This window comes from Phlebotomus papatasi, chromosome 1, assembly GCF_024763615.1.
Source record: "Phlebotomus papatasi isolate M1 chromosome 1, Ppap_2.1, whole genome shotgun sequence".
NCBI lineage: Eukaryota > Metazoa > Arthropoda > Insecta > Diptera > Psychodidae > Phlebotomus > Phlebotomus papatasi.
This window is the reverse complement of record NC_077222.1, coordinates 75868896-75883526: the sequence shown is the minus strand read 5'-3', so window position 1 is coordinate 75883526 and position 14631 is coordinate 75868896. Positions and strand designations below refer to the sequence as shown.

Sequence of the window (14631 nt, the reverse complement as noted above, 5' to 3'; positions counted from 1 at the left end):
AAAACTGTAGGAATGATTCAACGGTATTTTCGTATATGGACGAAATATCCGCTTAGGCAAAATTAAAAATTAATCGCATGGGGTGTTTTCGAACAATTCCAAAAAACATGATTTTCGAGGGCAAAGAGAAAAGTGGGAGAAAAACTCCCCTTATTAATTATTATTATTAGGATTAATTAGGATTAATTATTCGGATGGCATCCCGAAGATTTCAGGTTCAAATCTCTAAACGTTTGGCCTCTATGCATGATAATGGCCGGACGGATGAACAGCGTGACGTTATAACTTCAAATTTTAAAAATTCTATCAGAATATGACTTTTTAGGTGGTGAGGAGTTGACCTTATATCCTATATATTAGTATATAACTTAAAATAAAAGGATTATATTGTTCTCTCTGTGAGTTCGAGAAAAAAAATGAGGCTGCTAAAATGGTAGAAGAAGTAAATTTTGAATGTTTATTATTGCTTTTGAACTATAGAGTTAAAAAAAGATCACTGATCGAACTGTTAGAAAAATCATTGGCCTCATGACCTCTACACACTAGAAAGATTAATGTCCATATTTGGCATAAAAAACATGGACAGTTTTCCTAACAAAAAAAAACGTAAGCAATTTGTTTCAATATCCCAAATATTGACGAACACTTCTTAAAGCGTACGGAAACCATTATGTATTAATACTCTTGTAAGATGTAACGCCATTGAAATACAACATCCTAATTCGGGTCTTCAATGCCAACAATTAGTTGCTAATTGGATACCCCTAAGTGGCCAAAGGATTTGAGTTCTATACAATTCCTATTGATATATTATTCATCTTTAATCCAATCAAGCACGTTGTTACTCACTTTCTAGGCTCTGTGCGAGCGTCGTCTCGGTGGGCTGGAGTATGGTCTCCAGGGGATGCAAGTGAATTTGTCGGTTCAGCGGAGAATGCCAAGTATCCTGAGGGACAATGCAGAGTCTGATTGCTGGATTCCTGCAGTCGAGAGTGTGTCTTTTTTGCAGACTCGTCACTCGTTCTCGATAATGATGCAGCATTGCAGTTGTCATCAGTTGTGAATGTCGGACTGCTTCCCTTCCCTTGACTATGTCCCACGGGACAGGAGGAACGGAAGGTGGCCTCAACCAATGACCAATTGAACTAATTGGGAAGTTTGTGTTGGTTATGCCCGCGCAAAAGGAAGAGCAACTTTAGAATTTCCTCTTTCAACAGCACCACATTTTCATCACTTTTTTTTATCACTCATCAGAGAATTCATGCATAGGGGATCAAATCACTGTTAGCACGCACGGCAAATCACGAGCCAAAATAGTTCTTGAGAAGGAATTTGAAAACTTTTTGGTTGAAAATAAAAGAAACACAATTAAATGAGAAACAAATTAAACAATTGCAGCGGTTGCAGCGATGCAATGATTTTCGATGTGAAAGCACTTTTGGTGAATAGCGCGCAATAGTATGTAATTTGATGGACTTTAACGACTTTAACTTTTAGTTTCTGCCTTTTAACTCTAGCAAATTTCACTTAGAATGAGATTATTGCAACAATAAGGATATAAATTTGAGTCAAAACATCACACTCAAAAAAACACTTTAAATGGGTTAATTATCATCCTACATTTGCAGTTCTGGCGTCTTCATGAGGGTACTCATCCCTCTCAGGTGGTGCCATATCTGTAAAGAAAGGAAAAAGAAAAGTTGTGTTAAAAATCTCTAATTAACGCGCAAAAGTTATATTCTACAATAATGTCCAGTTTATATGAAATCGTAATCTAACGACTCTTTTAGTTGTTTAATTGTCTTCTCATTTGAGCTATAGCCAATCGATTTCCTCGCACGTTGGAAAGTCTCGGAGATTGAAGAGAAAATTCTTCGAGTCAAGTGTCAATATCGTGCTTATCTCATTATCGTTTCTCATTGGATTGCAACATACACGCTAAAATGAGATGCTGAGCATCTGCTGGTGAAATGTGGCAAATTGTATTTTGAAATAAAACGGAAGTAAATTGTTAGACGCTTCAGGGCAGACGCGACTTATTTGTAGCGGGAAATTAGTCTCTAATTACTCACGAGAAACATGATTGACTAATTTGCTTATTTCGTTCACTTTTTGGGCAAGGCACATAGCCTGAGGTTAGAAAAAGACTTTTCCGTGATAGAAGAGCTAACAAGAAAAATCAGATACAATTTTTATTTTGAGATTACCAGTAGTATCAAACACAAAGCGCCGGGAATACGAAATTTAGAAGTTATGAAATATTCAGCAGTTTTGGTTAGGAATTGCACTTATGATTGTACTCTCAATGATCAGTAAATTCGAAGCTATATAATTTTAAATAATAGCTAAAAGTTTTGCTTATTTCTGCTAAATTTCAAGAGACACTTGAGATTATAGGAACAATTAACTAAAATCTGTATTTTTGTAGTTGACGATAATTTTCTTTAAGCTTTTGTTAGTAATAAAAAAAGGGTAAATTATAAAGGGGTCTTCCGACTTCCCAAGTTGCTATCTCCAATCGTTTGGCCTTTGCTTACCACCAGATAAACGTATAAACAAAAAGTGTGAAATCGATCGAAACTGCCCCTAGTATAATCTTAGAATTGTGACAACTTATTGGTTGAGTGCCAAAATTAATCTTGCTTATTTAATAAAATAAAAATTTATCTATTTTTATTAACCTATTTATGACAGAAAAATATTTTTGTCAATAGATACATTTTTATTTTTGTATGACAAAAAACTTTAAAATGTCCAAAACTGCCCCAATTCAATAGTGGTACGATGTAAGCTTCAAAAGGGAGATTAATATTGGAAACTGATACAAATATTGAACTCAATAAGAATGTATTAGAGAGTCATTTACAAAGTGAATCGAATGAAAGAGAGCTTTATGTGTATTCTTCAGCTTGAGCAGATCTGTTCCCGCATCCGTGCCAGTGTGTTTGGCTGAATTGAATGCGCGAGTGAGGGCAGAAAAAAGCATGCTAAAGTTGTGCAGAACATGAAAATGTAATTGAGTCTCTCTTCTGGCAGCACGTGAAAAAGTAATGAGGATGGGGTGGCAGGAAGGCAAGTCTGTGGTACAAATTGGGTGGAAATGGTTTGGGGTGTTTGCAGTGACTTCCGGTGGAGGCGCACACAAAACGAGACGAGGAAAAGTTTGCTAAACAATCTGATTAGCTGGGATTACTCAACTGTTGGGGCTGCACCTGAGGGAAAAGAGCACACCACCCCGACTCAACGTCAACTTTAGCAGTGGATTTGTGCAGACAGAGTGAGATAATCCATCCACTAGCCCCAAACCCTTTACCCAGATTGAAGTTAGCCCACACTGTTCATTTGCGCATCGATCGCCAGAAGAGTTTCCATGCAGAATTGCGTTCATTGCACCTCGCAATACAATCGACCCCAAGAGTAGGTCATCGGCGTTTGCCTTTGTGTCATTAGACCATCTCTCTCACCAGCATAAATTGCAGACACTTTGTGGAGCAATCACTTTCCTGCATTCGTGCCATACGACGAACTGAGAGAGAAACTCATGGGCTCAGTGCGCTTTTTCATGACAAGCAAAACTCTCTCTTGGCGACTATTTCTGCTGTCCCATTAATCATACAAGGTATGGGAATTGCATAATAAACCACTACAGACCGATCAAGAGATAGAGCTGAAGGGGATGATAGGTGATGAAGTTCAAGTTAACCGTTCGCATGCTCTCACTTGGCGCTAAATCCATTTTTCACACTGAGAAAAGATTCAAGTTTCACTTGGGAAGAGTGATTGAAACTAACCAAGTTGTATGCATATAATACCGTCGTTTCTATCACAAAGTGTCGTATAAGGGTCTTGACAACTGCCATGAAGGGAAGTTTCATTTTCAATGGATTTGTTTGTAAATTTGAGCATTTAATATTCCTTAAGTAGGGTCGGAGGAACGTCTGTTCGACAGGGAACCCCTATTGACACTTTTGTCAAAATCTTGAAAATTATTTAATGTATCTAGTAAAATATAAGTAATATAACTTTTTTTCTGTAATATACCTTTTACTATAAACAGAGATGTTCAAATTTCATATCTCAAATGGTAGGGTGTCAATAGGTGCTGACACGAGTTCTTAAAGTGTCAATAGACGTTCCTTTCACCCTATGATGATATAATTTAAATTAAGGGAATCTAAGACATAATATGAAAAGTCATGCCATATCCTACAAAGGTAAAACAAAATGAGGCTTCGGATTTTTACCAATGTACATTACTTTCACGAATTTCTTTGAACGACTAAAGTTGCAAAAGATTCAAATAATAAGGAAATTAAAAAAAAACTGAGTCTAGGTCCCTCTAAAAAAATAAACAGAGGATAGCGATTTTGTCCGATTTATTTCTCAACATTTAATTAAGAATAACTACGGAACACGAATCTGTTGTCTGTTTTTGGAATTTTCAAAGTCTTCCATCTTGGATGTTTTTCTTTTTTAAATGACTTATCAATATAAAATGTGTCAAAAAAAGCATGGTAAAACAAAAATACAGAGGCCTCAGTGGATCAGTGAATAGAGTAGTGGATCTATGTGAGGTCTCGGGTTCGAGACTAGACCACTGCGGATTTTTCAGCTGATGTATTAGTCTCGAATTCTTCCAATGAATGAATGGAAAAGTAATGCCAATGCATTGACATTGAACCGCCTAAAAAGAGAGGTTGGTATAGGAAAGAAGTTTCGACATGCAGAGTTCAGCTGAATACAAATACACATTCACTGCCCAGATCCACAAACCGAGGCTGGCCTACTGTGATATAAGCGGTTCTGTGATATAGAGCAGGTTTACAGCCTCGGGGGTTAAGATAGAACAGGAGAATGGGGGAGTGCCAAGGGGTAACTATCATTCTCATTTTTTCTGACAAGGGTTTCTGGTTTCTCGGGTTTCGCGATGCAATTTTTGGGTTTCTCGGGTTTCGCGATGCAGAAATTTGGTTTCTCGGGTTTTACGATGCAGACACTGGGTTTCACGGGTTTCGCGATGCAATTTTTGGGTTTCTCGAGTTTCGCGATGCAATTCTTGGGTTTCTCGGGTTTCGCGATGCAAAAAGTGTGTTTCTCGGGTTTCGCGAAGCGTTTCCCGGACAATTGACGAGGGTTTCTCAATATGAGTTACCCCTTGGGGAGTGCAAAATGGGCCCAAATAAGTAGCGTAGCCTGGGTGCAGCGGTTCTGAAAGGAATATAACCGACCCATAGACAATACTCAAATCTTAAAAACATGAATACAGTGAGTGTGATAGACCCCACCCGTTTGTCTCGAGTTTTCCCTTTCCGCGTTTGTTAGTCTTGAGAGAGAGTTTTTTTTTGACAAAAGCAGGTTTTAGAAAATAATTTAGAAAACTACCTTATTGGTCAAGGACAAAATTGAAAAGATAACATTTTTCTGTAAAAATACGTCAACTGGATATTTTTTTATTTACCTCGTACGTTACTTGAGTTTGTAATAAAATGAATAAAAATTCCACAAATTACCTCATGTCTCAAATAATATTTGTATCACAATTTTTAAGAATTTTCTCAAGAAAAGTTTTTGAAAGTGGCTTATAAAGCTATTTCCTATCGAGATAGAGGAAAATAGTTTTCTACAGTTGCAGAATGGTAAATTTCGTATAAGAATGTGCTTTCTAGAAATTTCACTCAGATCTTTTCTGGAAGCTCGTCAAAGACTATAAATATTTTGCCCTTTTTGCCCCAGGTTCTCCAAGGTACACGAACCATGTAGGTTTTCCTGAGTAAACTATATTTTCTGAAGATATTTGTTTAATGGAAGTAAATATGGTTTTTAGTGCAATTTTAATAAAGAATATCAGCTAGAATGCAGATAAATCTCATAAACTTGCTTGCTTATACGACATTGTGTAACCACCCGATATCATATCGGATTAGCTATTGAGAGAGAATTAAAGCTTTAAAACTACAATTTCTAAATAACATTTTAAAAACATAAATCAGGGTATTTATGTAAGAAATAACATTAAGTACTACCTAATTTTGATCAAGCGTGAAAATCTGAGAAATCCAAGCGAAAATGAAATTTTGCAGCAAAATATAATAAAATAATGAGGAAAAGCATAAAATTGCACTTTCTGGCAAGCACAGTGTATATTATAAATCACTAATAGTAAACAAATGGTTTAAATTAGTATTCTAATTTGCTAAAGCAGCTTTAAAAGTTATAAAATACCTCCTTATCGTTATCTGATAAATTATAGGCGTCATTCTGACCCATATTTGAGAAAATTAGAGTCTCCCTGAGTTCAGATGCATTCCTTCATTGCTGAGATGTTAATCACCTAATCCTCGAGATCAAAGAGAAATCTTTCCATGGCATTTCTATATAAAGTTTTTGCGAGGAGCTCTTTTTAAAACTTCCATTTCCTCATCTCGAGAGTGTGGGAAGTAAAACAATGGCTGTGTGAAGATTTCCCTCTCATTCTGTTTCAATTTCTCACAGTGAGTCTCTACAAGTGCTTCTTGCACTTTTCTGCACATACCGTTTTACCTATATATATAATGTTCTTTGGCGGAATACCGGAAAGGTGGCTTCTGTTTGCTCAAGATGCTCTCATTGAATACTTTCATCGAATGCGAAGTGAAAGAGAGATATGGAAAATTTCTCCACATTCACGATTTGTTTGTCTAAACTGTTTTGTTAGTGTTTTTAGAGAAAAGAAGCAAACACAGAGGAAGATAGATAAGAGATGCCAATTCAAATTTAACTTGTATTTTACGTCTTTACTTTTTGACTTATTCATGAGGTTTATAAGTGTTGGAAAAATATTACATTTAAAGTCCAAATATAATCGAAAATTCTATTAACACTTTATCAAATCAGTATTTTGGTCATTTACAGAGGTCAAATTTTGAAGGTCTCAAGTGCGAATATAAATGTTAGCAAGTTTGACTCAAAATAATATGTATATGATTTTTGTGGGTCAAAAACTAGTGGTTTCATTCTTCAAGCACAACAACGATCTTCCCATGAATTTTGAGTTTTTAAACCATGCTAGACGATCTACGAATGGATTTCACCTTGATGTTTCATGGAAAAGATGATCAAAAATCGATGTGTGGTATTTTTATGTGTTTTGTTGGAATAATCAGAAATTTAAACGATCACTTTACACTTGTTACTCGCCAATCAACGAGTAAAATACATAGAAAAAAATATGCAAATAAAAATCACGAGAGTCTTGGTTTTGGTGTTATGCAAACAAATTGTAATCATTTACCTTCCTCCCTTCCATATCTTTTCCCCCTTGTTCAAATCCTACGATGAAGATGTGCCAAAGTCAAACAAGGCAAGAGACCACTATTAATTGCTTACGTATTGAGAGAAAAGAAAAGGCAAGATTACACAGAAAGCTTTATGCAAATAAATTCAAATTCACTGTGTATTTAATTTTTGAGAATTTATTATTTTACACCCAGGGAATCCAAATTAAATACAAAATTTCAATATTTTCTAAATTTGGGTGATTTTATTGCCCGAATTCAAAGCGGGAGGCTAATATATTATATAAAATATTATTCAAAATATTGAGAAAATAACCCGTAGCCGTCCGCCGTTCAACATTCCCACTCTTGTCGGAACGGCAAGTGATAGCTACTCGTAGTTCTTGCCTATGGACACGTGAAACGCTCCCTATTTCTAAATTTTTTAAAACAAATTTTTTTTGAAGAACTTATGATTATTTTGTTTTAAAATTGAAAAAACAACAGCAAATTAATTAGTAAAAATTCGAAATTATTTATTAAAATCATCACTTTTGATCAATCACAGATTTTATTGTGGTTGGTAAATTACGTGAAATTGACCAGAAATTATTTAGTACTGGCTCTCAGTTGTCAACATACTTCATAACTTCTTAATTTACCCTTAAGCAAGAATATTGTTACAAGTTTTACGAGTTTTTTTCACAGGATAGAAATTTTTCGCTTTAGACAATATAATTCTTGCGAGCAACGCATTGTACAATTGCAACTAAAAAGAGCCAATTTCACGGTGGGTTTTTATATAGAAAGTTTGAAGTTTGGGAAGCCAAGATCTACCCCGTTCGTTCGTAGCCGATTTCTGAAGGATTCACACCGGTTTGTCCGAGGGAGATGTTGTGAGGGAGAACCCCTTTATCTTCGGTTCAGTTTGCAATTAGTATAAGAAATATTTAGACGCTTCAATGTACTGGTCGAGACTAGAAATCACAACTGTGACAGTTGAAACGGGGGTAACACCGCCAAGAGCTGAACGCTCTTACCAATTGCACCGTGGACTTCATAAAACGAAATTAAAAATCCTGTTTATGGTGTGGTCGAATCTGGCCCTCCAAAAATGAAGTTAAATAGAGTAGTTTAGTTAAATAAAAGTCTAAAAGAGGTGTGTTCTAGACCTATGAGTTCGTCTCGCCTTGCCTTCGGTAGTAAGTCGTGAGGGGGTAGTTATGAGGGCTTGTAAGGTTTTACCCTCCTGCCAGAATCGTAATAATATTTCAATGTTTTTATATATTAAAAATTTATACTCTCCGTTTTATCATTTTTTCTGAATTATTTTCGATTTTTCGTGGATTATTCGAATATGTTTTTGAGGTTACCCAGGACTTTTCATCTGTATTCTCCGATATTTTTCTTAGTATTTTTATGGTTAAGTATGTAATAATTAAGAAATTTTTATATAAAATTAACATTTTCTCTAAATCAATCAAGAAATTGGTAATAATAATTAAAATATTTCAATTAAAACACCTTTTGAAGATATTTTTTGTTCTCAGGGGAAAGAGTTTAGCTCTTGAGCGGGGATACTCCTAAATCGACTGCGATAATTGTGAGTTCGAATCTTATCCGGTACAGTGTTAACGCTTGAAGCTGAATAGAAATTTGTGAACTGATAAGGAGAATTTAATTAACCTTTTATGATAATTGCTAAGAAAAGAAAAGTAATTAATTGGAATCCCGAACAACTGATAGGATTTCATATAGGAATAATACTTTCCAAAACAACAGATTCATAAACTGATGCAAAATACAATCCACGTGATATAAATTAGTAAGATACTGCTTTCTATTCTATATCGAACCAGTTCGAAAGATAAAAGCTGGTTCTTGAACCTGGAAGATTTTACAATGGTCATGTCACATAACAATTTGCAGTTTCTTATTAAGACTTCTGTTTCTTGATTTAAGTTTCTTTGTGACTAGCGAAAATCTTGATAGTGAACAGGTAGCAAATGGAAATTAATGGGTAACTGCTTCGAGGTCATAGTGCTTTTTTCCTTTGACCCTGAAAAGTTAAAATGTCTTGGCAATTAGTAGCTACGTGGTGAAAAAAAAGCCGTGACACCGGAGATTTCTGCGGAAAATCGTCCCGACATGTCTGGGAAACTCCAATGCAAAGCTTCCAAGAATGATTCGGTTGAAATCATGCACGTATTTCCATGTCAAACAATTCTCTGAATTTTTTTAACCAATTAATCTGTGTGTTGAATGAAATGTATAATTTCAATTTGACTCAATCGCAATCGTTTGAAGAAAAAAAAATAATTTTTTAATGTAGGGTTTTCTCTCGTATATACATTAGAAAACTCGTAGCACTATAAGACAAGTAAAAATACTTCTCAGATTCTTTCTTTTGCACGCAATTCAATTAGCATACAAAAGTAAAAAAAATTGCAGATAAATTTACCCACAGAGCCGGCGAAGTACATAAAACGTATAAAACATGGAGAAATGTATGCTCATTGAGGGATTATGAAATTAATTTCCATTCCTAATTAGTGGAATCACATTGCAATGGTACATCTCTTCAGCAAGCTTTTTACGACATCATCACATGGAACATTACTTGAGAAACTTGTTTCCCAAGCACTTAAGAACAACTATCACGATCTACACTACCTCAAATAGGTTTCAAGATAGATTTTTAAAGTTACATATCACTGAACATATAGAGGAAATATTCTCCATATTACACCAAATTAAAATTATATAAATATAATTTAATTGATATACAACAATAAATCATGGATAAAAAAATTCTGCAATGCTAGAAATTACCGAGTCAATTGAAAGTGAAAACGAAAATCGAACTTTCGATTTTTTGTAATGATATTTATAGGTGTATTCTCTTGCTTATCTGAACGTTTCGCTTTTTTGCTATTTTAAAACTATTGGCCAATAGGAGAAATTTACAATTTTCATGAAAGATGCACAAAGCACTGTAAAATACGTCAATTGAAGTGACTGTGATCACATTCTTGTTCGATCTGTATAAAAACTTTCAAAAGCTGACCATTGAGATGTGTTCAGAAACTTTTCGTGGGATCTGTGAAGTGGACACAGAAATTCTGTCTTTGAATCGAAAGTATCAATAGCTGTACGGCTAACCGCTAGTTAAAATCAGAGTCAACCACAGTGTTATGGTGACCGATCTAAAATAGTCACTCTGCAACTGGTTTTGAGTCATCTGCCATCGATGTTGCCATATTAATACGTGCTTTTAGAGATTATTTCTTGCATTTTGCTGCCTCGGTAAAAATCTCGGCTCACAAAACACTGAAAACGTGTTTAAACCACTTTTATTGCTTGATAATTCTACCAATATTTTTTTCTTACATCTTTTTTCTTTCTCGGCCAATTCACACATATTACATACATCTTTCAGCAATTCGCTTTCGATAAAATTCACGGCGTCGAGACGAGTTTTTTTGCTGTGTGCTTCAATTACAGGTGTTTTTTTTAGTATTCATACTCAAGCTACACCTTTCTACCTCTGCATTCAACCCGTGTCGTTATTTTGATTTTGGCATTAACCGCCTTCAAGGTTATAGCATTGGAGCAGTGATTTCTGGTGGGATTTACCGGGACATAAAGTTCAAAATATTTTGGAATTCCCATGATATGTGTAATGAATTGTCCTCACCACAATAACGATTTACATTAAGTGTTTTCTGGGAAGATTTTGTAGTTCTGACACTCATCTAGTTTGACAAAAAATAACGGGCTATTTATCTGTCACTCTTTTTGGTGATTAAAGATAGTATAAACAATAAATTATTCATTAATCTTGTTGGTTCTACTTTCTTTAGTATGGAAAATCTTTTATAGACTTTGATGGACCATCAAGCTAGACATTTTCAAGATAAGTTTTGCAATTTATTTTAAGGTTATATTTTTTCTTATATGGTTTAATGAGAAATATACAGTTTGATATCAAACTCAAAAAAGCTTTTATAGGTTAATTTGGTTAGATTAAAATTCTATTTTCTTGAGCTAGGTTTTCATTAATCTTGTAGAAATTTCGGATAGGGGAGAGTAGGACTATACATGATATGCAAATTATCAATTTTAAGTGTAATTTATTATTGCTCTAATCTAACCCCAGAAATAAATAGCGACTTGTGTTCTTCAGGGGATCCCCAACTAAATCTACCACTAAAAGGTCATCATCTTGTTTTTCAGTATTCTCCTTCATTATTAAAATCACGTACATGGTTTGGAGATATCTAGAAAATATGTCTCATGATTTCTTTTTATTGATGTGATTCGTATGTTGTCTATAGAATAATTTTGCGTCTTTAAACGAAAATATCCTTGAAATATTAATTTTAAAAATTTCTAGAAGTTACATGTTAATCAGCTTTAGAAAGCATTATAGGTGTGACTGTTTCATAATCACACTTATTTCTCAACCGATTGGGGCAAGTATTCTTCAAATATTTTAATCGGTTTGTAATTGTCTTAATTTTGTGATCTACTACTGTGTAATATTTTAGATGAAATATAAATTTAGTTAAAAGGTAAACCTGAAAAACTAATACAGTATAAGAAAACTTTATCAAAAGAAAGGTCTTTAGTCAAAAAAATCCACTTTATTTATTGGTTTTTTTTAAAAATATTTGTTTATAAAGTCGGCAACCCATAGAGTTTCTTGTTGAGGAACATAAAAAAAAGTTTTGCAATTATTGATTCACCAAAACAGATCATTTTGCTCAAGATCAGTGGTTATTTTACGAATTTTCACACAAGACGAGGAATTACTTTTTGTAGTGTTTTTTTTATTAAGTTATTCAAGCACGTAGAAATCGTTCTTTTAGGATTTCAAGCGCAGCAGCGTGAACATGAAATTCTTTAGAATACATTTTCCTAAACATTTTCCTCCATATAATTTTATCCCTTTCAGGATTTTGAACATTCGGGATTTTAGCTTTTTCGGGATTTTGGCGTTCGGGATTTTGGCGTTTAGGATTTTGGCTTTCGGTATTTTGGCTTTCGGGATTGTGGCTGCCACCGATGAGAAGCATATAACTTTCATGATGAAAATTATGTAGTTTTTCGACTCCAATATGATAGAAGAAATTCAATAAAGTAAATAGTCCTTATCTGAATTTGTGTATATGATTATGGTTGCAGTGTAAATTAGTAAGTTTAATCCTTCACCTTATTTTCATTTTAGTGAAAAAGTTCGTGACCATCAAAATTCCCAACTAAAATGTATTCCCACTCTCCCCTATTTCATCCTCAAGTCTTTCTAATTTATTTCAGATAAAGTTGGTTTTATACTATTAAACAATTAATATCACGAAATAAAATTTTAGTTTTTCTTTTCAAATTGGTGTTTCAAACATTAAATTGTTTGTTAAATAAAGCTGAAATTTAACTTCTCAATTAGAGTTGATGATAACTCTTTCTAATTCACTTATAGAACCTAAAATTTGGAAACTAATTTACTCACTATATCGCTGTTAAGTGCTTCTATAACCCCCGCTCGATCTTATAAAGTTTAATTGCAATTTCTTAATTGCTATACTAAATTATTTCCGCGTCAGTTGGTCATGCATTTCTCTGCTTGAAGTAATCTCTTCGTAAAAGTGATTCTGGGATATATCAAAATGCAAAACTTTGAGAAGAGCTGCAGCAATTGAAATGGAACAGTATTAAACGACCGCTGAGGGAGTTGAAGTGGGTGGCATAACTATTATTGAATTATACTGAACATGTGTATGTGCAGTGTACATATATAAAAAGAGCGCACAATTGGCGTGATCTAAAAATAAAACTATATATTGAGCATGTGACTCGGATTAATGGATTGAAGAGCGAGATTTACAAGACACGGAAGTTCAATTACTTCTCAATTGGGAGGTTTGCAATTCTTCATCTCAACACCAGATTTATTCTCAGTTCAAAATTTCTAAAGTGTGCCGCACTTGAGAATATTAATTAAATAAATAAACATTGTGATAGGATAAAATTGTGAAAACTTAATTTAGAAGTTTGTTAAATAAAATTACTAAACTGTTTAATGAATATGAGTTTGTATTCATTTCATTATATTAATTTTCAGTGTTAATTAATCTTTATTGATTTTTAATTAATTGTATAGTTTGAGGGGAGTGAAAAGAAATCTACAATATATAAATTTTGTTTCCCTTGTGAAAATTGCTGGTAAATTGGGTGGAGGGAGGTTATAAATTGACATTTAAATATGTCAGACTCAGGCGCAGTGACTCATTTATTAATCCTTCCGGTCACTTGTATCTATTGTTGCGTATTTTTTTTTGTTTTGTTTTCCTGAGATGCTCAACAAACATAAAATTGCGCCAGCCATCACAAACAGTCCTTGTGCAAATATTTGATTGGCAAATATAGACTATATAATGCAAGAAAAATAAACGTTGGTAGAGTTGGATGGTTAAAAAAAATTAAAGTCAAAAACATTTAGAGTTATAAGAGTTTATGCAAAAATTTCATGGAAAAGCACGTGCCGAGAGTATAAATGTTTAGAAGCTTTAAGACACGAGAACGTGATGATGGGGCTATTTGATAGAATTACCCACAATTTCATCCCAAGAGTATTATTTGTGTTTTTCTTTCTCTGAAATTATCTCAACAGACGGGACGAAACATTGATGTCACTGCAATATTTTTCAAATGGGTGTCATTTCCTCCTATCCAACTATGAAAGGTGTTGCAAGAGTCCGTTGTTCAGTCACAAAACTTCCGAGAAATTTATTAAATTTTCTGTTTTATTGCACTTTATCGATAATATGGAATTTTGTGGAACTTGGGAAAAATTTTCTACTATATTTGACGCAATAAAAAAAAAAACACATGAAAACTTCCTCAAAGTACACGCATCGAGACACTCGAGAAACTAATACAAGAAACTACATAGGAATTATGTTGCAATAATTACCAGTAGCTTTTTTTGCTTTAATTACAATTTGTATGCACTTAACCGTGAAAACAGGCGTTGCTGCGACGAATATGTCACATATAAACTTTTCTCTATTTCTCTTTCCTTCATATCTTTTAGTGATCACCTTCTGTGAAAAATTGCGCGTGATTTTCCATGTTCCTCATGACTCGGATACCAAAACAGAAGTCATCGCATGATCAATCTTAAGTATACTTTACGTATACGTAAACTCTCGGCTTATGGTATAACAAGTATTTAACAAATTGCTGGTATATTTTTGTAAAAAAAAAGAGAAGCTCAGCGAAGCAAGAAAACCACAAAAATATTAGAACAAGTCAGTCATAAGTAGAAGATCATCTCTGTTGAGAAAATTAACCCTGTAATCAGCATCTTGAATCTCAA

The 14631-nt window shown here is 34.0% G+C and overlaps 1 protein-coding gene across 3 annotated transcripts in view; it reads right to left on the bottom strand.

Moving 5' to 3' along the window:
• LOC129803429 (extracellular serine/threonine protein CG31145) overlaps positions 1 to 14631 on the bottom strand; it is a 90038-nt gene that overhangs the window by 60996 nt on the left and 14411 nt on the right. For 2 of the 3 annotated variants that reach the window (XM_055849988.1, XM_055849998.1), the window contains exon 2: positions 850 to 1676. The gene's annotated coding sequence lies outside the window, so the exon portion shown is untranslated. Of the gene's footprint in view, positions 1 to 849; positions 1677 to 14631 lie in introns of those variants that run through there. The other variant, XM_055850007.1, reaches the window with a different exon arrangement.